The sequence below is a fragment of the Salmo salar genome, chromosome 02 (genome assembly GCF_965601325.2).
Source record: "Salmo salar chromosome 02, fSalSal1, whole genome shotgun sequence".
Taxonomy (NCBI): domain Eukaryota; kingdom Metazoa; phylum Chordata; class Actinopteri; order Salmoniformes; family Salmonidae; genus Salmo; species Salmo salar.
Window position 1 is genome coordinate 98,100,199 of NC_138292.1, and position 23,441 is coordinate 98,123,639.

General features: G+C 40.6%; 15 non-coding genes across 15 annotated transcripts; all 15 read left to right on the top strand.

Moving 5' to 3' along the window:
• The first annotated feature begins 1,304 nt into the window (after window positions 1-1,304).
• Window positions 1,305-1,377, top strand: trnam-cau (transfer RNA methionine (anticodon CAU)). The gene has a single exon. It is a non-coding gene; the product is annotated as a tRNA-Met (tRNA).
• A 633-nt stretch (window positions 1,378-2,010) lies between these two features.
• trnat-cgu (transfer RNA threonine (anticodon CGU)) lies at window positions 2,011-2,083 on the top strand. The gene has a single exon. It is a non-coding gene; the product is annotated as a tRNA-Thr (tRNA).
• A 605-nt stretch (window positions 2,084-2,688) lies between these two features.
• On the top strand, window positions 2,689-2,761 carry trnal-caa (transfer RNA leucine (anticodon CAA)). The gene has a single exon. It is a non-coding gene; the product is annotated as a tRNA-Leu (tRNA).
• A 1,318-nt stretch (window positions 2,762-4,079) lies between these two features.
• trnam-cau (transfer RNA methionine (anticodon CAU)) lies at window positions 4,080-4,152 on the top strand. The gene has a single exon. It is a non-coding gene; the product is annotated as a tRNA-Met (tRNA).
• A 272-nt stretch (window positions 4,153-4,424) lies between these two features.
• On the top strand, window positions 4,425-4,497 carry trnam-cau (transfer RNA methionine (anticodon CAU)). Its single transcript has one exon. It is a non-coding gene; the product is annotated as a tRNA-Met (tRNA).
• Window positions 4,498-6,038: 1,541 nt separating this feature from the next.
• On the top strand, window positions 6,039-6,111 carry trnam-cau (transfer RNA methionine (anticodon CAU)). Its single transcript has one exon. It is a non-coding gene; the product is annotated as a tRNA-Met (tRNA).
• Window positions 6,112-13,351: 7,240 nt separating this feature from the next.
• trnam-cau (transfer RNA methionine (anticodon CAU)) lies at window positions 13,352-13,424 on the top strand. The gene has a single exon. It is a non-coding gene; the product is annotated as a tRNA-Met (tRNA).
• A 272-nt stretch (window positions 13,425-13,696) lies between these two features.
• Window positions 13,697-13,769, top strand: trnam-cau (transfer RNA methionine (anticodon CAU)). The gene has a single exon. It is a non-coding gene; the product is annotated as a tRNA-Met (tRNA).
• A 1,318-nt stretch (window positions 13,770-15,087) lies between these two features.
• Window positions 15,088-15,160, top strand: trnam-cau (transfer RNA methionine (anticodon CAU)). The gene has a single exon. It is a non-coding gene; the product is annotated as a tRNA-Met (tRNA).
• A 976-nt stretch (window positions 15,161-16,136) lies between these two features.
• Window positions 16,137-16,209, top strand: trnam-cau (transfer RNA methionine (anticodon CAU)). The gene has a single exon. It is a non-coding gene; the product is annotated as a tRNA-Met (tRNA).
• Window positions 16,210-17,509: 1,300 nt separating this feature from the next.
• Window positions 17,510-17,582, top strand: trnam-cau (transfer RNA methionine (anticodon CAU)). The gene has a single exon. It is a non-coding gene; the product is annotated as a tRNA-Met (tRNA).
• A 976-nt stretch (window positions 17,583-18,558) lies between these two features.
• Window positions 18,559-18,631, top strand: trnam-cau (transfer RNA methionine (anticodon CAU)). Its single transcript has one exon. It is a non-coding gene; the product is annotated as a tRNA-Met (tRNA).
• A 2,365-nt stretch (window positions 18,632-20,996) lies between these two features.
• Window positions 20,997-21,069, top strand: trnam-cau (transfer RNA methionine (anticodon CAU)). Its single transcript has one exon. It is a non-coding gene; the product is annotated as a tRNA-Met (tRNA).
• Window positions 21,070-22,730: 1,661 nt separating this feature from the next.
• trnam-cau (transfer RNA methionine (anticodon CAU)) lies at window positions 22,731-22,803 on the top strand. Its single transcript has one exon. It is a non-coding gene; the product is annotated as a tRNA-Met (tRNA).
• Window positions 22,804-23,075: 272 nt separating this feature from the next.
• trnam-cau (transfer RNA methionine (anticodon CAU)) lies at window positions 23,076-23,148 on the top strand. The gene has a single exon. It is a non-coding gene; the product is annotated as a tRNA-Met (tRNA).
• Window positions 23,149-23,441: the final 293 nt, after the last annotated feature.

Genomic DNA, 23,441 nt, shown 5'->3' on the forward strand with positions numbered 1-23,441 from the left:
ATTAGAAGGTGTTGTCTGAAGATGAAGTGAAAATTAATTCTCAGTGGTATTGGACGTTCAGACGATACATACTTTTGTCACGATGCTTACAACGTCACTGTCAAAATCTGAAGGTCGGTATCCATATCTATATTTTATCCTTTAGAATGAAATCATTGTTTTTTTCTCATGTGATGTGGACTTTCAGACCATACATTTTGGCACGGTGCTTACAACGTCACTGTCAAAATCTGAAGGTCGTTATCGATATTTTTTCTTTACGCTTAATTATTAAAAGTGCCTCGTTGGCGCAGCAGGCACCGCGTCAGTCTCATAATCTGAAGGTCATGTTTTCGATCCTCACACGGGGCAGCAAAGCTTATAAAAAGAGAGTGTTGTCTGAATGTGAAAATTAATTCTCAGTGGTTTTGGACTTTCACACAATACATACTTTTGTCACGGTGGAAACCACATCTTAAGGTCGATATCAAATTGTTTTACTTTAGAATGAAATCATTGTTTTTTTCTCAGGTGTTGTGGTTTTTCAGACCATACATTTTGGCACGGTGCTTACAACGTAACTGTCAAAAAGTGAAGGTCGGTATCGATATTTTTTTCTTTCGACTTGTTTATTAAATGTGCTTCGTTAGCGCAGTAGGTAGCGCGTCAGTCTCATAATCTGAAGCTCGCGTGTTCGATCCTCACATGGGGCAGCAAAGATTTAAAAAGAAAGTGTTCTCTGAAGATGAAGTGAAAATTAATTCTCAGATGTTTTGGACTTTCAGACAATACATACTTTTGTCACGGTGGATACCACATCTTAAGGTCGATATCTATATTTTTTACTTTAGAATGAAATCATAGTTTTTTTCTCAGGTATTGTGGACTTTCAGACCATACATTTTGGCACGGTGCGTACAACGTCACTGTCAAAAAGTGAAGGTCGGTATCGCTAATTTTTTCTTTCGATTTGTTGATTAAATGTGCTTCGTTAGCGAAGTAGGTAGCGCGTCAGTCTCATAAGCTGAAGGTCGTGAGATCGATCCTCACACGGGGCAGCAAACCTTATAAAAAGACAGTGTTGTCTGAAGGTGAAAATTAATTCTCAGTGGTTTTGGACTTCCAGACAATATATACTTTTGTCACAGTGGATACCACATCTTAAGGTCGATATCTATATTTTTTACTTTAGAATGAAATCATATTTTTTTTCTCAGGTGTTGTGGTTTTTCAGACCATACATTTTGGCACGGTGCTTACAACGTCACTGTCAAAAAGTGAAAGTCGTTATCGATATTTTTTCTTTACGCTTAATGTTTAAAAGTGCCTCGTTGGCGCAGCAGGCAGCGCGTCAGTCTCATAATCTGAAGGTCGTGAGTTCGATCCTCACACGGGGCAGCAAAGCTTTTAAAAAAACACTGTTTTCTGAAGATGAAGTGAAAATTAATTCTCAGTGGAATTGGACGTTCAGACGATACATACTTTTGTCACGGTGCTTACAACGTCACTGTCAAAATCTGAAGGTCGGTATCCATATCTATATTTTTTACTTTAGAATGAAATCATTGTTTGTTTCTTAGGTGTTGTGGACTTTCAGACCATACATTTTGGCACGGTGCTTACAACGTCACTGTCAAAATCTGAAGGTCGGTATCTATATTTTTTCTTACACTTAATGCTTTAATGTGCCTCGTTGGTGCAGCATGCAGCGCGTCAGTCTCATAATCTGAAGGTCTTGAGTTAGATCCTCACACGGGGCAGCAAAGATTTTAAAAAGAAAGTGTTGTCTGAAGAATAAGTGACAATTAATTCTCAGATGTTTTGGACTTTCAGACAATACATACTTTTGTTTCGGTGGATACCACATCTTAAGGTCGATATCTATATTTCTTACTTTCGAATGAAATCATAGTTTTTTTCTCAGGTGTTGTGGACTTTCAGACCATACATTTTGGCACGGTGCTTACAACGTCAGTGTCAAAATCTGAAGGTCGGTATCGATATTTTTTCTTACACTTAACGATTTAATGTGCCTCGTTGGTGCAGCAGGCAGCGCGTCAGTCTCGTAATTTGAAGGTCGTGAGTTCGATTCTCACACGGGGCAGCAAAGCTTATAAAAAGACTGTTGTCTGATGGTGAAAATAAATTCTCAGTGGTTTTGGACTTTCAGACAATACATACTTTTGTCACAGTGGATACCACATCTTAAGGTCGATATCTATATTTTTTACTTTAGAATGAAATCATTGTTTTTTTCTCAGGTGATGTGGACTTTCAGACCATACATTTTGGCACGGTGCTTACAACGTTACTGTCAAAATCTGAAGGTCGTTATCGATATTTTTTCTTTACACTTAACGTTTAAATGTGCCTCGTTGGCGCAGCAGGCAGCGCGTCAGTCTCATAATCTGAAGGTCGTGAGTTCGATCCTCACACGGGGTAGCAAAGCTTATAAAAAGACAGTGTTGTCTGAAGATGAAAATTAATTCTCAGTGGTTTTGGACTTTCAGACAATACATACTTTTGTCACGGTGGAAACCACATCTTAAGGTCGATATCAAATTGTTTTACTTTAGAATGAAATCATTGTTTTTTTCTCAGGTGTTGTGGTTTTTCAGACCATACATTTTGGCACGGTGCTTACAACGTCACTGTCAAAAAGTGAAGGTCGTTATCGATATTTTTTCTTTACGCTTAATGTTTAAAAGTGCCTCGTTGGCGCAGCAGGCAGCGCGTCAGTCTCAAAATCTGAAGGTAGTGAGTTCGATCCTCACACGGGGCAGCAAAACTTTTAAAAAAAACAGTGTTTTCTGAAGATGAAGTGAAAATTAATTCTCAGTGGTATTGGACGTTCAGACGATACATACTTTTGTCACGATGCTTACAACGTCACTGTCAAAATCTGAAGGTCGGTATCCATATCTATATTTTATCCTTTAGAATGAAATCATTGTTTTTTTCTCATGTGATGTGGACTTTCAGACCATACATTTTGGCACGGTGCTTACAACGTCACTGTCAAAATCTGAAGGTCGTTATCAATATTTTTTCTTTACGCTTAATTATTAAAAGTGCCTCGTTGGCGCAGCAGGCACCGCGTCAGTCTCATAATCTGAAGGTCATGTTTTCGATCCTCACACGGGGCAGCAAAGCTTATAAAAAGAGAGTGTTGTCTGAATGTGAAAATTAATTCTCAGTGGTTTTGGACTTTCACACAATACATACTTTTGTCACGGTGGAAACCACATCTTAAGGTCGATATCAAATTGTTTTACTTTAGAATGAAATCATTGTTTTTTTCTCAGGTGTTGTGGTTTTTCAGACCATACATTTTGGCACGGTGCTTACAACGTCACTGTCAAAAAGTGAAGGTCGGTATCGATATTTTTTTCTTTCGATTTGTTTATTAAATGTGCTTCGTTAGCGCAGTAGGTAGCGCGTCAGTCTCATAATCTGAAGCTCGCGTGTTCGATCCTCACATGGGGCAGCAAAGATTTAAAAAGAAAGTGTTCTCTGAAGATGAAGTGAAAATTAATTCTAAGATGTTTTGGACTTTCAGACAATACATACTTTTGTCACGGTGGATACCACATCTTAAGGTCGATATCTATATTTTTTACTTTAGAATGAAATCATAGTTTTTTTCTCAGGTATTGTGGACTTTCAGACCATACATTTTGGCACGGTGCGTACAACGTCACTGTCAAAAAGTGAAGGTCGGTATCGCTAATTTTTTCTTTCGATTTGTTGATTAAATGTGCTTCGTTAGCGAAGTAGGTAGCGTGTCAGTCTCATAAGCTGAAGGTTGTGAGTTCGATCCTCACACGGGGCAGCAAACCTTATAAAAAGACAGTGTTGTCTGAAGGTGAAAATTAATTCTCAGTGGTTTTGGACTTTCAGACAATACATACTTTTGTCACGGTTTAAACCACATCTTAAGGTCGATATCAAATTGTTTTACTTTAGAATGAAATCATTGTTTTTTTCTCAGGTGTTGTGGTTTTTCAGACCATACATTTTGGCACGGTGCTTACAACGTCACTGTCAAAAAGTGAAGGTCGGTATTGATAATTTTTTCTTTCGATTTGTTGATTAGATGTGCCTCGTTAGCGCAGTAGGTAGCGCGTCAGTCTCATAATCTGAAGGTCGTGAGTTCGATCCTCACACAGGGCAGCAAAGCTTTTAATAAGAAAGTGTTGTCTGAAGATGAAGTGAAAATTAATTCTCAGTGGTTTTGCACTTCCAGACAATATATACTTTTGTCACAGTGGATACCACATCTTAAGGTCGATATCTATATTTTTTACTTTAGAATGAAATCATTGTTTTTTTCTCAGGTGTTGTGGTTTTTCAGACCATACATTTTGGCACGGTGCTTACAACGTCACTGTCAAAAAGTGAAAGTCGTTATCGATATTTTTTCTTTACGCTTAATGTTTAAAAGTGCCTCGTTGGCGCAGCAGGCAGCGCGTCAGTCTCATAATCTGAAGGTCGTGAGTTCGATCCTCACACGGGGCAGCAAAGCTTTTAAAAAAACAGTGTTTTCTGAAGATGAAGTGAAAATTAATTCTCAGTGGAATTGGACGTTCAGACGATACATACTTTTGTCACGGTGCTTACAACGTCACTGTCAAAATCTGAAGGTCGGTATCCATATCTATATTTTTTACTTTAGAATGAAATCATTGTTTTTTTCTTCGGTGTTGTGGACTTTCAGACCATACATTTTGGCACGGTGCTTACAACGTCACTGTCAAAATCTGAAGGTCGGTATCTATATTTTTTCTTACACTTAATGCTTTAATGTGCCACGTTGGTGCAGCATGCAGCGCGTCAGTCTCATAATCTGAAGGTCTTGAGTTAGATCCTCACACGGGGCAGCAAAGATTTTAAAAAGAAAGTGTTGTCTGAAGAATAAGTGACAATTAATTCTCAGATGTTTTGGACTTTCAGACCATACATTTTGGCACGGTGCTTACAACGTCACTGTCAAAATCTGAAGGTCGGTATCTATATTTTTTCTTACACTTAATGCTTTAATGTGCCACGTTGGTGCAGCATGCAGCGCGTCAGTCTCATAATCTGAAGGTCGTGAGTTCGATTCTCACACGGGGCAGCAAAGCTTATAAAAAGACTGTTGTCTGATGGTGAAAATAAATTCTCAGTGGTTTTGGACTTTCAGACAATACATACTTTTGTCACAGTGGATACCACATCTTAAGGTCGATATCTATATTTTTTACTTTAGAATGAAATCATTGTTTTTTTCTCAGGTGATGTGGACTTTCAGACCATACATTTTGGCACGGTGCTTACAACGTTACTGTCAAAATCTGAAGGTCGTTATCGATATTTTTTCTTTACACTTAACGTTTAAATGTGCCTCGTTGGCGCAGCAGGCAGCGCGTCAGTCTCATAATCTGAAGGTCGTGAGTTCGATCCTCACACGGGGTAGCAAAGCTTATAAAAAGACAGTGTTGTCTGAAGGTGAAAATTAATTCTCAGTGGTTTTGGACTTTCAGACAATACATACTTTTGTCACGGTGGAAACCACATCTTAAGGTCGATATCAAATTGTTTTACTTTAGAATGAAATCATATTTTTTTTCTCAGGTGTTGTGGACTTTCAGACCATACATTTTGGCACGGTGCTTACAACGTCACTGTCAAAATCTGAAGGTCGTTATCGATATTTTTTCTTTACGCTCAATGTTTAAAAGTGCCTCGTTGGCGCAGCAGGCAGTGCGTCAGTCTCATAATCTGAAGGTCGTGAGTTCGATCCTCACACGGGGCAGCAAAGCTTATAGAAAGACAGTGTTGTCTGAAGGTGAAAATTAATTCTCACTGGTTTTGGACTTTCAGACAATACATACTTTTGTCACGGTGGAAACCACATCTTAAGGTCGATATCAAATTGTTTTACTTTAGAATGAAATCATTGTTTTTTTCTCAGGTGTTGTGGTTTTTCAGACCATACCTTTTGGCACGGTGCTTACAACGTCACTGTCAAAAAGTGAAGGTAATTGATAATTTTTTCTTTCGTATTGTTGATTAGATGTGCCTCGTTAGCACAGTAGGTAGCGCCTCAGTCTCATAATCTGAAGGTCGTGAGTTCGATCCTCACACGGGGCAGCAATGCTGTTAATAAGAAAGTGTTGTCTGAAGATGAAGTGAAAATTAATTCTCAGTGGTTTTGGACTTCCAGACAATACATACTTTTGTCACGGTGGATACCACATCTTAAGGTATATATCTATATTTTTTACTTTAGAATGAAATCATAGTTTTTTTCTCAGGTATTGTGGACTTTCAGACCATACATTTTGGCACGGTGCTTACAACGTCACTGTCAAAATCTGAAGGTCGTTGTTACGCACGCCTCTAGAAAGAGGGAACGCAACACCCTGCTACAACTTAACTCTCCTTGTTGTGAATAAGGTAGGGAAGTGTAGGTGTGAACAAGTATGACGAATAGGCAGAGAATACCGTTAACAGGGAATTTATTCCTTCACGTGGTAAGGTTTGGGAAAAAGGGGCTGGACGGAACCAAAGCAAAGAAAGTAAATATCAAAGCCCCCTCTCCTACCTTACCTGACTACCCACTACTTACCTATCTAGCACCACCTGGTGCACTAACCAAAATACAGGGGATGGTCCGCCCAGGTCTTTCCTAGTGTGCATAGACAGCAAACTACTACGGGTATATGTATGCCCGCGGGCCTCTTGCCTAAACACTCCCTAGGTGCCTTCCCCTTCCCCCCTGGGAACAAATGAAACAGAATTACACAAATGTAAGTCAATAATCAAAACACTGCATCCTATTGACACACACAACCAATCAGCTCCCTCAGCAACAACGGACACAGTACATACCAAAATTCTTGGAAACAACCAACATGCTATAACCCTCAGCCATTAGCCTTGTCTCTCAGCAATCATCTCCCTTCTGAGCAACAGAACTGGGGCTTATATAGCTTCAGAAGAAGTTAGTAATTGGAGACAGCTGCGTCCTGATGAGGGGGGGCGGGGTCAGCTCTCCAAACAATCAATGTTGATTGCTCAATCAGCTGCTCGTTGATAACTTCAGGAATCCATCTCCTGAAATACATACATGATAATACACAAACCACAACAGAAACTGGGGAACGTAACACGCCCAACACAAAAAATGCAAACATACAGTTTGCAATAACAAAAATCAACGCTTCCCCAGTTACTAAACCCGTGATAGAGCGTCGGCAACCACATTTGCCGAGCCCTTCACATAGGCTATCTGTACATTATATCCTTGTACAATCAGAGCCCACCGCATAAGGCGGCGGTTCTGATTGTACATTTGCTTTAAGAACACCAAAGGATTATGGTCCGTGAAGACCATTACAGGCAAGGCACTGGAACCCACATATACCTCAAAGAACTGTAATGCTAGCAATAAAGCCAGCGTTTCCTGTTCAATTGTGGAGTACCTTGACTGACACGAGTTGAACTTACGGGAGAAGAAACTGACGGGTCGGTCCAGTCCATCTTCATCTTCCTGCAAGAGAACCGCACCCACCCCCACTATACTAGCGTCTACCTCCAACTTAAAAGGTTTGTCAAAGTTGGGGGCGGCAAGCACTGGGGCACTACAAAATAGCGCTTTAGCGGACTCAAAAGCATAGTTACAGTCCTGGGACCACTTAAATGGTACCGTCGGACTAAGCAGAGATGAAAGGGGAGCTACTACCGTCGAGAAATTCTTACAGAAAGTACGATAGTAACCTACCATCCCCAGGAATCTGCGCAACTGGCGGCGAGTCGTGGGAGCAGGAAAAGCAACAATTGCTTCCACTTTGCCAGTTACTGGGCGCACTTGACCTCGTCCCACTTGTTTCCCCAAGTAAGTCACTGTAGCCTTCCCAAACTCACACTTGGCCAAATTGAGGGTTAAAGAAGCATTCGCCAACCGCTGAAACACACTTTTCAAGGTGGCGAAATGATCAGACCAAGTAGACGAATGTATTACCACATCGTCAAGATAAGCAGTACAATTTGGTACATCGGCAAAAACAATGTTAACTAACCGCTGAAAAGTAGCAGGTGCATTACACATTCCAAAGGGCATCACAGAATATTGTACGAAGTTATCTGGCGTAACGAAAGCCGAGATGTCAGAAGCTCGAGAGGTCAAAGGCACCTGCCAATAACCTTTTAGCAAATCTAATTTACTAACGTAAGCAGCAGAGCCAATTCTATCAATGCAGTCATCTAAGCGAGGTAGAGGAAAAGAATCAGTCTTTGTAACGGCATTTACTCGACGATAATCCGTACATAAGCGAGACGTACCGTCAGGCTTAGGAACAAGAATACACGGGGAACTCCAGGAGCTGTTACTGGGTTTTGCCATGTCATTCTGTAATAAATAAGCTACCTCACTTTTCATTACCTCCCTTTTCTTTGCATTAACCCGGTACGGATGCTGACTTATAGGAACAGCGTCCCCCACATCCACGTCATGTTCCAAGATGGACGTGCGACTTGGAACATCCTGAAACACAGTGAGAAAACTGTTTATCAATAAGACAAGATCCTTAGTTTGGTCTTTATCCAAATGTTCCATTTGAGATGGTAACTTTTTCAGCATCTCTGAATTACATAAGCGTTCACACTGCTGTAACGTATGGCGTAACTCCAACCCATCCTCCTTATCCTCCTCTAGATACCAGCCAGGCTTCAGCACCACCGCAGCCACACTGGAAACGGCGGGCTGGACAGGCTTTCTTGAGGAGCTGTTGGGAGAATCACGCATATAATATGCTTTCAGCATGTTAACATGACACATTCGGGAAGAACGCCTCCGATCTGGGGTCTTTATCACATAATTGGTGTCACTGAGTTTCTTTTCCACAAGATATGGTCCAGAAAAACGTGCTGACAGAGATGAGCCAGGGATTGGCAACAAAACTAAAACTTGATCACCTGGTGCAAAAGAACGGCCAACAGCCTTTTTGTCATAATGCAACTTCATGCGTTTTTGAGTAGAGGAGAGAGACTTTTGGGCTAATGCACCTGCAGCGTGCAGTCTCTCCCGTATCTTACTGACATAATCCAACACATTTTTAGGGGCGCTACTGGGTGTAGGAGATAAGATATGCTCCTTCAAAACCTTTAGCGGACCCCGTGGGGTGTGTCCAAACACAAGGTCAGCAGGGCTGAACCCTAAGGACTCTTGGATTGTTTCCCTAATAGCAAATAAGACAAAGGGCACCCCCTCATCCCAATCAGTACTGGTATCCATGCAATACTTGCGTAGCATTGCCTTCAGCGTCTGATGCCAGCGTTCGAGAGCCCCTTGACTCTCTGGATGATACGGACTGGAGACCTGATGGGAAATACACAGCGTCTTTAACACACTAGAGAACAGCTTTGACATAAAGTTGGATCCCTGGTCAGTTTGGATTACTTTAGGGAGTCCAAACGTAGAGAAGAACTTCACTAATGCCTTCACCACAGTCTTAGCCGTTATTGTCCGTAGAGGAATAGCCTCTGGGTATCGAGTAGCACTGCACATTATTGTTAGTAAGAACTGGTTACCTGACCTGGTTTTCGGCAATGGACCTACACAATCAATTATCACTTTTTCAAACGGTTCCCCCACCACAGGAATCGGGCAGAGCGGCGCACGTGGAACTGTTTGATTCGCTTTCCCAGTGAGTTGACATACGTGGCATGTCTTACAGAATTGGACAACGTCAGACTTCAAACCTGGCCAAAAAAAATGTCGAAGGACTCGGTTATAAGTCTTCGTGATCCCTAAGTGTCCGGACCACGCCTGGTCATGGGCGAGTGACAGCACCTGCTGTCGGAATGGTGTAGGAACAACCACTTGACACACTTCACTCCAGTCACTAACGGTGTCATGAGCTGCCCATTTACGCATCAAAACTCCTGCTTCCATAAAGTAGGCAGTCTCTTTAGTTTTAGCTTCCTCAATGGAAGTTACCGAAGCAAAACACTTGCGAAGACTGATGTCTCCCTTTTGACATTCAATCACCTTCTCGGGGGTGACAGTCAAAAGAATGTCATGTAATTGGGGCGCGATTTCACTTCCCCTGGGCTGTTTGTCAGAGGTGATCAGCTTCTTAGAGGTAGTACACAACCCATCCTCTTGATCAACTTCTTTAAACAAAACAGTTTTTGACAAATCTATCACGTCACCCATTTGTCTTGCCTGAGCACGAGTGACAGCACAAGCGGGGAACACATGGGGATAACTCTGTGCCAACTCATTGGAGAGAGAGTGGTCACTTTTATCCAACACTTCCAATACGGGTACTACCTTTCCTCCAGCAATATCGTTACCCATTATAAAGGTCACACCTTTTACTGGCAACTTAGGACGTACCCCTACTCTGAATATTCCACTGATTAACTCAGAGTGTACATTCACAAAGTGCAACGGCACTGGGACAAAACCCATTTCAATACCCTGAACTAACACACTGGAACCACAGTATGTATTGTCGGATAAGGGCAACACATCAACCAATATAAATGACTGCGCCGCCCCTGTATCTCTAAGGATTTTAACAGGACGCTGAGATGCTTCGTCATTCGCTATGGACACAAACCCCTCAAAAATGAACGGTTCGTAACTGCGGTCGGGTACTGAGACTTTCAAACTACAGTTACCCTGAGGCACCTGTTTTGTTTCAGACCTCACAACAGTACGAATTAGCCCAACACCTGTTGGCGGCTTGGCACGAAAAGGCATCCCTTGTTTGCGTTTTAGTAGGAAGCAATCATTAATCACATGTCCCACTTTATGACAATAGAAACAGGGACGCTCATTTTTCTGGCGTGCTTGATATACTGTGGGCCGACTGGGACTAAAAGTAGGCAACTCAGTAGCTCTACTCTCAGTATGAGCCGAAAACACACTCTTGTGCGTCAATACAAACTCGTCTGCCAACACAGACGCTTCTGACAGGGAGGATACTTTCTGTTCATTTAGGTATACTACAATGCGTTCGGGTAAGCAATTTTTAAACTCTTCCAACAAAATTAACTCCCGGAGAGAGTTGAAATCAGTTACCTTACTAGCAGCATGCCATTTATCAAACAGATTTCCCTTGTCTCTAGCAAATTCCACATAAGTCTTACTAGGAGACTTTCTATGAGACCTAAATCTCTGTCGGTATGCCTCAGGCACAAGCTCATAAGCACGAAGAACGGTAGCTTTGACCACTTCATAGTTCAAACTATCTTCCAAAGGTAGCGCTGATAAAACCTCTTGGGCTTTTCCAGTTAATTTACACTGAAGTAATAAGCACCATACTTCTTCAGGCCATTTCAAGGCTACGGCTATACGTTCAAACACACAAAAATAGGAGTCAACCTCTGATTCTCTAAACAAAGGTACTAAGGCAATCTGCCTACTAATGTCAAACGTGTTGGAAACTCCAGCTGGTGAGGACGACTCACTAACAGGCACAGTAGGAACAAAGGCTAGCCTCGATGTCTCTGCCTCCAATTCCATTTGGCGCATTTTCAAATCCATCTGCCGCTGTTCTCTTTCTTTTTCAGCCTCTATTTTACAGATTTCCAACTGCCGCTGTTCTCTTTCTTTTTCAGCCTCTATTTTACAGATTTCTAACTGGAGATTTTCTCGCCTAATTTGGGCTCTCTCTTCCGCTTCCAGTTGAAACTGTATAGAACGGACATCCCTTCTGGCATCACCAGTTGACAGTGGGGAGAGCGGATCAAAACGGGGCAATGTGGCTGGAGCTTTAGCCTCGCCTTCGGTCTCAGAAACCGACGGGCTTACAGGAGCAGCAACATCCCCTACAGGGGTAGTAGGTTCAGGCAGCGGTAACTCAAGCACCTCCTCTTCTAACAATACATTTAACACTAGTTTCTTAACCTCCGCCTTAACTAAATTGTGCGAAATAGACAATGAATAATGGTCAGCCAAGGTCATTAAATCACTTTTACGACACTTATTAAACACCTCCCACGACGGGTTATCCAAAAAGGATTGTACATCAAAAGTAGCCATTGTAAACTACTACACCAAACACAAGAGCCAACAAATAGCTAATGCTATGACGCTCAACACTGAACTAACCACAAACTAAACTAGTCACCCTTTACTCACAAATCACAGAAAGCTCAGTGCAGCAGGGTCCGGGGGGTTTTAATGGGATCCCGGATGAGCCCCCATTATGTTACGCACGCCTCTAGAAAGAGGGAACGCAACACCCTGCTACAACTTAACTCTCCTTGTTGTGAATAAGGTAGGGAAGTGTAGGTGTGAACAAGTATGACGAATAGGCAGAGAATACCGTTAACAGGGAATTTATTCCTTCACGTGGTAAGGTTTGGGAAAAAGGGGCTGGACGGAACCAAAGCAAAGAAAGTAAATATCAAAGCCCCCTCTCCTACCTTACCTGACTACCCACTACTTACCTATCTAGCACCACCTGGTGCACTAACCAAAATACAGGGGATGGTCCGCCCAGGTCTTTCCTAGTGTGCATAGACAGCAAACTACTACGGGTATATGTATGCCCGCGGGCCTCTTGCCTAAACACTCCCTAGGTGCCTTCCCCTTCCCCCCTGGGAACAAATGAAACAGAATTACACAAATGTAAGTCAATAATCAAAACACTGCATCCTATTGACACACACAACCAATCAGCTCCCTCAGCAACAACGGACACAGTACATACCAAAATTCTTGGAAACAACCAACATGCTATAACCCTCAGCCATTAGCCTTGTCTCTCAGCAATCATCTCCCTTCTGAGCAACAGAACTGGGGCTTATATAGCTTCAGAAGAAGTTAGTAATTGGAGACAGCTGCGTCCTGATGAGGGGGGGCGGGGTCAGCTCTCCAAACAATCAATGTTGATTGCTCAATCAGCTGCTCGTTGATAACTTCAGGAATCCATCTCCTGAAATACATACATGATAATACACAAACCACAACAGAAACTGGGGAACGTAACAGTCGTTATCGATATTTTTTCTTTACGCTCAATGTTTAAAACTGCCTCGTTGGCGCAGCAGGCAGTGCGTCAGTCTCATAATCTGAAGGTCGTGAGTTCGATCCTCACACGGGGCAGCAAAGCTTATAGAAAGACAGTGTTGTCTCAAGGTGAAAATTAATTCTCACTGGTTTTGGACTTTCAGACAATACATACTTTTGTCACGGTGGAAACCACATCTTAAGGTCGATATCAAATTGTTTTACTTTAGAATGAAATCATTGTTTTTTCTCAGGTGTTGTGGTTTTTCAGACCATACCTTTTGGCACGGTGCTTACAATGTCACTGTCAAAAAGTGAAGGTCGGTATTGATAATTTTTTCTTTCGAATTGTTGATTAGATGTGCCTCGTTAGCACAGTAGGTAGCGCCTCAGTCTCATAATCTGAAGGTCGTGAGTTCGATCCTCACACGGGGCAGCAATGCTGTTAATAAGAAAGTGTTGTCTGAAGATGAAGTGAAAATTAATTCTCAGTGGTTTTGGACTTCCAGACAATACATACTTTTGTCACAGTGGATACCACATCTTAAGGTCGATATCTATATTTTTTACTTTAGAATGAAATCATTGTTTTTTTCTCAGGTGTTGTGGTTTTTCAGACCATACATTTTGGCACGGTGCTTACAACGTCACTGTCAAAAAGTGAAAGTCGTTATCGATATTTTTTCTTTACGCTTAATGTTTAAACGTGCCTCGTTGGCGCAGCAGGCAGCGCGTCAGTCTCATAATCTGAAGGTCGTGAGTTCGATCCTCACACGGGGCAGCAAAGCTTTTAAAAAAACACTGTTTTCTGAAGATGAAGTGAAAATTAATTCTCAGTGGTATTGGACGTTCAGACGATACATACTTTTGTCACGGTGCTTACAACGTCACTGTCAAAATCTGAAGGTCGGAATCCATATCTATATTTTTTACTTTAGAATGAAATCATTGTTTTTTTCTCAGGTGATGTGGACTTTCAGACCATACATTTTGGCACGGTGCTTACAACGTCACTGTCAAAATCTGAAGGTCGTTATCGATATGTTTTCTTTACGCTCAATGTTTAAAAGTGCCTCGTTGGCGCAGCAGGCAGTGCGTCAGTCTCATAATCTGAAGGTCGTGAGTTCCATCCTCACACGGGGCAGCAAAGCTTATAGAAAGACAGTGTTGTCTGAAGGTGAAAATTAATTCTCACTGGTTTTGGACTTTCAGACAATACATACTTTTGTCACGGTGGAAACCACATCTTAAGGTCGATATCAAATTGTTTTACTTTAGAATGAAATCATTGTTTTTTTCTCAGGTGTTGTGGTTTTTCAGACCATACCTTTTGGCACGGTGCTTACAACGTCACTGTCAAAAAGTGAAGGTCGGTATCGATATTTTTTTCTTTCGATTTTTTTATTAAATGTGCTTCGTTAGCGCAGTAGGTAGCGCGTCAGTCTCATAATCTGAAGATCGCGTGTTCGATCCTCACATGGGGCAGCAAAGATTTTAAAAAGAAAGTGTTCTCTGAAGATGAAGTGAAAATTAATTCTCAGATGTTTTGGACTTTCAGACAATACATACTTTTGTCACGGTGGATACCACATCTTAAGGTCGATATCTATATTTTTTACTTTAGAATGAAATAATAGTTTTTTTCTCAGGTATTGTGGACTTTCAGACCATACATTTTGGCACGGTGCTTACAACGTCACTGTCAAAAAGTGAAGGTCGGTATCGCTAATTTTTTCTTTCGATTTGTTGATTAAATGTGCTTCGTTAGCGAAGTAGGTAGCGCGTCAGTCTCATAAGCTGAAGGTTGTGAGTTCGATCCTCACACGGGGCAGCAAACCTTATAAAAACACAGTGTTGTCTGAAGGTGAAAATTAATTCTCAGTGGTTTTGGACTTTCAGACAATACATACTTTTGTCACGGTGGAAACCACATTTTAAGGTCGATATCAAATTGTTTTACTTTAGAATGAAATCATTGTTTTTTTCTCAGGTGTTGTGGTTTTTCAGACCATACATTTTAGCACGGTGCTTACAACGTCACTGTCAAAAAGTGAAGGTCGGTATTGATAATTTTTTCTTTCGATTTGTTGATTAGATGTGCCTCGTTAGCGCAGTAGGTAGCGCGTCAGTCTCATAATCTGAAGGTCGTGAGTTCGATCCTCACACAGGGCAGCAAAGCTTTTAATAAGAAAGTGTTGTCTGAAGATGAAGTGAAAATTAATTCTCAGTGGTTTTGGACTTCCAGACAATACATACTTTTGTCACAGTGGATACCACATCTTAAGGTCGATATCTATATTTTTTACTTTAGAATGAAATCATTGTTTTTTTCTCAGGTGTTGTGGTTTTTCAGACCATACATTTTGGCACGGTGCTTACAACGTCACTGTCAAAAAGTGAAAGTCGTTATCGATATTTTTTCTTTACGCTTAATGTTTAAAAGTGCCTCGTTGGCGCAGCAGGCAGGGCGTCAGTCTCATAATCTGAAGGTCGTGAGTTCGATCCTCACACGGGGCAGCAAAGCTTTTAAAAAAACAGTGTTTTCTGAAGATGAAGTGAAAATTAATTCTCAGTGGTATTGGACGTTCAGACGATACATACTTTTGTCACGGTGCTTACAACGTCACTGTCAAAATCTGAAGGTCGGAATCCATATCTATATTTTTTACTTTAGAATGAAATCATTGTTTTTTTCTCAGGTGATGTGGACTTTCAGACCATACATTTTGGCACGGTGCTTACAACGTCACTGTCAAAATCTGAAGGTTGTTATCGATATTTTGTCTTTACGCTCAATGTTTAAACGTGCCTCGTTGGCGCAGCAGGCAGTGCGTCAGTCTCATAATCTGAAGGTTGTGAGTTCGATCCTCACACGGGGCAGCAAAGCTTATAGAAAGACAGTGTTGTCTGAAGGTGAAAATTAATTCTCACTGGTTTTGGACTTTCAGACAATACATACTTTTGTCACGGTGGAAACTTAATCTTAAGGTCGATATCAAATTGTTTTACTTTAGAATGAAATCATTGTTTTTTTCTCAGGTGTTGTGGTTTTTCAGACCATACCTTTTGGCACGGTGCTTACAACGTCACTGTCAAAAAGTGAAGGTCGGTATTGATAATTTTTTCTTTCGAATTGTTGATTAGGTGTGCCTCGTTAGCACAGTAGGTAGCGCCTCAGTCTCATAATCTGAAGGTCGTGAGTTCGATCCTCACACGGGGCAGCAATGCTGTTAATAAGAAAGTGTTGTCTGAAGATGAAGTGAAAATTAATTCTCAGTGGTTTTGGACTTCCAGACAATACATACTTTTGTCACAGTGGATACCACATCTTAAGGTCGATATCTATATTTTTTACTTTAGAATGAAATCATTGTTTTTTTCTCAGGTGTTGTGGTTTTTCAGACCATACATTTTGGCACGGTGCTTACAACGTCACTGTCAAAATCTGAAGGTCGTTATCGATATGTTTTCTTTACGCTCAATGTTTAAAAGTGCCTCGTTGGCGCAGCAGGCAGTGCGTCAGTCTCATAATCTGAAGGTCGTGAGTTCCATCCTCACACGGGGCAGCAAAGCTTATAGAAAGACAGTGTTGTCTGAAGGTGAAAATTAATTCTCACTGGTTTTGGACTTTCAGACAATACATACTTTTGTCACGGTGGAAACCACATCTTAAGGTCGATATCAAATTGTTTTACTTTAGAATGAAATCATTGTTTTTTTCTCAGGTGTTGTGGTTTTTCAGACCATACCTTTTGGCACCGTGCTTACAACGTCACTGTCAAAAAGTGAAGGTCGGTATCGATATTTTTTTCTTTCGATTTGTTTATTAAATGTGCTTCGTTAGCGCAGTAGGTAGCGCGTCAGTCTCATAATCTGAAGATCGCGTGTTCGATCCTCACATGGGGCAGCAAAGATTTTAAAAAGAAAGTGTTCTCTGAAGATGAAGTGAAAATTAATTCTCAGATGTTTTGGACTTTCAGACAATACATACTTTTGTCACGGTGGATACCACATCTTAAGGTCGATATCTATATTTTTTACTTTAGAATAAAATAATAGTTTTTTTCTCAGGTATTGTGGACTTTCAGACCATACATTTTGGCACGGTGCTTACAACGTCACTGTCAAAAAGTGAAGGTCGGTATCGCTAATTTTTTCTTTTGATTTGTTGATTAAATGTGCTTCGTTAGCGAAGTAGGTAGCGCGTCAGTCTCATAAGCTGAAGGTTGTGAGTTCGATCCTCACACGGGGCAGCAAACCTTATAAAAAGACAGTGTTGTCTGAAGGTGAAAATTAATTCTCAGTGGTTTTGGACTTTCAGACAATACATACTTTTGTCACGGTGGAAACCACATCTTAAGGTCGATATCAAATTGTTTTACTTTAGAATGAAATCATTGTTTTTTTCTCAGGTGTTGTGGTTTTTCAGACCATACATTTTAGCACGGTGCTTACAACGTCACTGTCAAAAAGTGAAGGTCGGTATTGATAATTTTTTCTTTCGATTTGTTGATTAGATGTGCCTCGTTAGCGCAGTAGGTAGCGCGTCAGTCTCATAATCTGAAGGTCGTGAGTTCGATCCTCACACAGGGCAGCAAAGCTTTTAATAAGAAAGTGTTGTCTGAAGATGAAGTGAAAATTAATTCTCAGTGGTTTTGGACTTCCAGACAATACATACTTTTGTCACAGTGGATACCACATCTTAAGGTCGATATCTATATTTTTTACTTTAGAATGAAATCATTGTTTTTTTCTCAGGTGTTGTGGTTTTTCAGACCATACATTTTGGCACGGTGCTTACAACGTCACTGTCAAAAAGTGAAAGTCGTTATCGATATTTTTTCTTTACGCTTAATGTTTAAAAATGCCTCGTTGGCGCAGCAGGCAGGGCGTCAGTCTCATAATCTGAAGGTCGTGAGTTCGATCCTCACACGGGGCAGCAAAGCTTTTAAAAAAACAGTGTTTTCTGAAGATGAAGTGAAAATTAATTCTCAGTGGTATTGGACGTTCAGACGATACATACTTTTGTCACGGTGCTTACAACGTCACTGTCAAAATCTGAAGGTCGGAATCCATATCTATATTTTTTACTTTAGAATGAAATCATTGTTTTTTTCTCAGGTGATGTGGACTTTCAGACCATACATTTTGGCACGGTGCTTACAACGTCACTGTCAAAATCTGAAGGTCGTTATCGATATTTTTTCTTTACGCTCAATGTTTAAACGTGCCTCGTTGGCGCAGCAGGCAGTGCGTCAGTCTCATAATCTGAAGGTTGTGAGTTCGATCCTCACACGGGGCAGCAAAGCTTATAGAAAGACAGTGTTGTCTGAAGGTGAAAATTAATTCTCACTGGTTTTGGACTTTCAGACAATACATACTTTTGTCACGGTGGAAACTTAATCTTAAGGTCGATATCAAATTGTTTTACTTTAGAATGAAATCATTGTTTTTTTCTCAGGTGTTGTGGTTTTTCAGACCATACCTTTTGGCACGGTGCTTACAACGTCACTGTCAAAAAGTGAAGGTCGGTATTGATAATTTTTTCTTTCGAATTGTAGATTAGGTGTGCCTCGTTAGCACAGTAGGTAGCGCCTCAGTCTCATAATCTGAAGGTCGTGAGTTCGATCCTCACACGGGGCAGCAATGCTGTTAATAAGAAAGTGTTGTCTGAAGATGAAGTGAAAATTAATTCTCAGTGGTTTTGGACTTCCAGACAATACATACTTTTGTCACAGTGGATACCACATCTTAAGGTCGATATCTATATTTTTTACTTTAGAATGAAATCATTGTTTTTTTCTCAGGTGTTGTGGTTTTTCAGACCATACATTTTGGCACGGTGCTTACAACGTCACTGTCAAAAAGTGAAAGTCGTTATCGATATTTTTTCTTTACGCTTAATGTTTAAACGTGCCTCGTTGGCGCTGCAGGCAGCGCGTCAGTCTCATAATCTGAAGGTCGTGAGTTCGATCCTCACACGGGGCAGCAAAGCTTTTAAAAAAACACTGTTTTCTGAAGATGAAGTGAAAATTAATTCTCAGTGGTATTGGACGTTCAGACGATACATACTTTTGTCACGGTGCTTACAACGTCACTGTCAAAATCTGAAGGTCGGAATCCATATCTATATTTTTTACTTTAGAATGAAATCATTGTTTTTTTCTCAGGTGATGTGGACTTTCAGACCATACATTTTGGCACGGTGCTTACAACGTCACTGTCAAAATCTGAAGGTCGTTATCGATATTTTTTCTTTACGCTCAATGTTTAAAAGTGCCTCGTTGGCGCAGCAGGCAGTGCGTCAGTCTCATAATCTGAAGGTCGTGAGTTCCATCCTCACACGGGGCAGCAAAGCTTATAGAAAGACAGTGTTGTCTGAAGGTGAAAATTAATTCTCACTGGTTTTGGACTTTCAGACAATACATACTTTTGTCACGGTGGAAACCACATCTTAAGGTCGATATCAAATTGTTTTACTTTAGAATGAAATCATAGTTTTTTTCTCAGGTGTTGTGGTTTTTCAGACCATACCTTTTGGCACGGTGCTTACAACGTCACTGTCAAAAAGTGAAGGTCGGTATTGATAATTTTTTCTTTCGAATTGTTGATTAGATGTGCCTCGTTAGCACAGTAGGTAGCGCCTCAGTCTCATAATCTGAACGTCGTGAGTTCGATCCTCACACGGGGCAGCAATGCTGTTAATAAGAAAGTGTTGTCTGAAGATGAAGTGAAAATTAATTCTCGGTGGTTTTGGACTTCCAGACAATACATACTTTTGTCACAGTGGATACCACATCTTAAGGTCGATATCTATATTTTTTACTTTAGAATGAAATCATTGTTTTTTTCTCAGGTGTTGTGGTTTTTCAGACCATACATTTTGGCACGGTGCTTACAACGTCACTGTCAAAAAGTGAAAGTCGTTATCGATATTTTTTCTTTACGCTTAATGTTTAAACGTGTATCGTTGGCGCAGCAGGCAGCGCGTCAGTCTCATAATCTGAAGGTCCTGAGTTCGATCCTCACACATGGCAGCAAAGCTTTTAAAAAAACACTGTTTTCTGAAGATGAAGTGAAAATTAATTCTCAGTGGTATTGGACGTTCAGACGATACATACTTTGTCACGGTGCTTACAACGTCACTGTCAAAATCTGAAGGTCGGAATCCATATCTATATTTTTTACTTTAGAATGAAATCATTGTTTTTTTCTTAGGTGTTGTGGACTTTCAGACCATACATTTTGGCACGGTGCTTACAACGTCACTGTCAAAATCTGAAGGTCGGTATCTATATTTTTTCTTACACTTAATGCTTTAATGTGCCTCGTTGGGGCAGCATGCAGCGCGTCAGTCTCATAATCTGAAGGTCGTGAGTTAGATCCTCACACGGGGCAGCAAAGATTTTAAAAAGAAAGTGTTGTCTGAAGAATAAGTGACAATTAATTCTCAGATGTTTTGGACTTTCAGACAATACATACTTTTGTTTCGGTGGATACCACATCTTAAGGTCGATATCTATATTTCTTACTTTCGAATGAAATCATAGTTTTTTTCTCAGGTGTTGTGGACTTTCAGACCATACATTTTGGCACGGTGCTTACAACGTCAGTGTCAAAATCTGAAGGTCGGTATCGATATTTTTTCTTACACTTAACGATTTAATGTCCCTCGTTGGTGCAGCAGGCAGCGCGTCAGTCTCGTAATTTGAAGGTCGTGAGTTCGATCCTCACACTGGGCAGCAAAGTTTATAAAAAGACTGTTGTCTGATGGTGAAAATTAATTCTCAGTGGTTTTGGACTTTCAGACAATACATACTTTTGTCACGGTGGAAACCACATCTTAAGGTCCATATCAAATTGTTTTACTTTAGAATGAAATCATAGTTTTTTTCTCAGGTGTTGTGGTTTTTCAGACCATACATTTTGGCACGGTGCTTACAACGTCACTGTCAAAAAGTGAAGGTCGGTATCGATATTTTTTTCTTTCGATTTGTCGATTAAATGTGCTTCGTTAGCGCAGTAGGTAGCGCGTCAGTCTCATAATCTGAAGGTCGTGAGTTCGATCCTCACACGGGGCAGCAAAGCTTTTAAAAAGACAGTGTTGTCTGAAGATGAAGTGAAAATTAATTCTCAGTTGTTTTGGACTTTCAGACAATACATACTTTTGTCACAGTGGATACCACATCTTAAGGTCGATATCTATATTTTTTACTTTAGAATGAAATCATATTTTTTTTCTCAGGTGATGTGGACTTTCAGACCATACATTTTGGCACGGTGCTTACAACGTCACTGTCAAAAAGTGAAGGTCGTTATCGATATTTTTTCTTTACGCTTAATGTTTAAAAGTGCCTCGTTGGCGCAGCAGGCAGCGCGTCAGTCTCATAATCTGAAGGTAGTGAGTTCGATCCTCACACGGGGCAGCAAAGCTTTTAAAAAAACAGTGTTTTCTGAAGATGAAGTGAAAATTAATTCTCAGTGGTATTGGACGTTCAGACGATACATACTTTTGTCACGATGCTTACAACGTCACTGTCAAAATCTGAAGGTCGGTATCCATATCTATATTTTATCCTTTAGAATGAAATCATTGTTTTTTTCTCATGTGATGTGGACTTTCAGACCATACATTTTGGCACGGTGCTTACAACGTCACTGTCAAAATCTGAAGGTCGTTATCGATATTTTTTCTTTACGCTTAATTATTAAAAGTGCCTCGTGGGCGCAGCAGGCACCGCGTCAGTCTCATAATCTGAAGGTCATGTTTTCGATCCTCACACGGGGCAGCAAAGCTTATAAAAAGAGAGTGTTGTCTGAATGTGAAAATTAATTCTCAGTGGTTTTGGACTTTCACACAATACATACTTTTGTCACGGTGGAAACCACATCTTAAGGTCGATATCAAATTGTTTTACTTTAGAATGAAATCATTGTTTTTTTCTCAGGTGTTGTGGTTTTTCAGACCATACATTTTGGCACGGTGCTTACAACGTCACTGTCAAAAAGTGAAGGTCGGTATCGATATTTTTTTCTTTCGATTTGTTTATTAAATGTGCTTCGTTAGCGCAGTAGGTAGCGCGTCAGTCTCATAATCTGAAGCTCGCGAGTTCGATCCTCACATGGGGCAGCAAAGATTTAAAAAGAAAGTGTTCTCTGAAGATGAAGTGAAAATTAATTCTCAGATGTTTTGGACTTTCAGACAATACATACTTTTGTCACGGTGGAAACCACATCTTAAGGTCGATATCAAATTGTTTTACTTTAGAATGAAATCATTGTTTTTTTCTCAGGTGTTGTGGTTTTTCAGACCATACATTTTGGCACGGTGCTTACAACGTCACTGTCAAAAAGTGAAGGTCGTTATCGATATTTTTTCTTTACGCTTAATGTTTAAAATTGCCTCGTTGGCGCAGCAGGCAGCGCGTCAGTCTCATAATCTGAAGGTAGTGAGTTCGATCATCACACGGGGCAGCAAAGCTTTTAAAAAGAGAGTGTTGTCTGAATGTGAAAATTAATTCTCAGTGGTTTTGGACTTTCAGACAATACATACTTTTGTCACGGTGGAAACCACATCTTAAGGTCGATATCAAATTGTTTTACTTTAGAATGAAATCATTGTTTTTTTCTCAGGTGTTGTTGTTTTTCAGACCATACATTTTGGCACGGTGCTTACAACGTCACTGTCAAAAAGTGAAGGTCGGTATTGATAATTTTTTCTTTCGATTTGTTGATTAGGTCTGCCTCGTTAGCGCAGTAGGTAGCACGTCAGTCTCATAATCTGAAGGTCGTGAGTTCGATCCTCACACGGGGCAGCAAAGCTTTTAATAAGAAAGTGTTGTCTGAAGATGAAGTGAAAATTAATTCTCAGTGGTTTTGGACTTCCAGACAAGATATACTTTTGTCACAGTGGATACCACATCTTAAGGTCGATATCTATATTTTTTACTTTAGAATGAAATCATTGTTTTTTTCTCAGGTGTTGTGGTTTTTCAGACCATACATTTTGGCACGGTGCTTACAACGTCACTGTCAAAAAGTGAAAGTCGTTATCGATATTTTTTCTTTACGCTTAATGTTTAAAAGTGCCTCGTTGGCGCAGCAGGCAGCGCGTCAGTCTCATAATCTGAAGGTCGTGAGTTCGATCCTCACACGGGGCAGCAAAGCTTTTAAAAAAACACTGTTTTCTGAAGATGAAGTGAAAATTAATTCTCAGTGGAATTGGACGTTCAGACGATACATACTTTTGTCACGGTGCTTACAACGTCACTGTCAAAATCTGAAGGTCGGTATCCATATCTATATTTTTTACTTTAGAATGAAATCATTGTTTGTTTCTTAGGTGTTGTGGACTTTCAGACCATACATTTTGGCACGGTGCTTACAACGTCACTGTCAAAATCTGAAGGTCGGTATCTATATTTTTTCTTACACTTAATGCTTTAATGTGCCT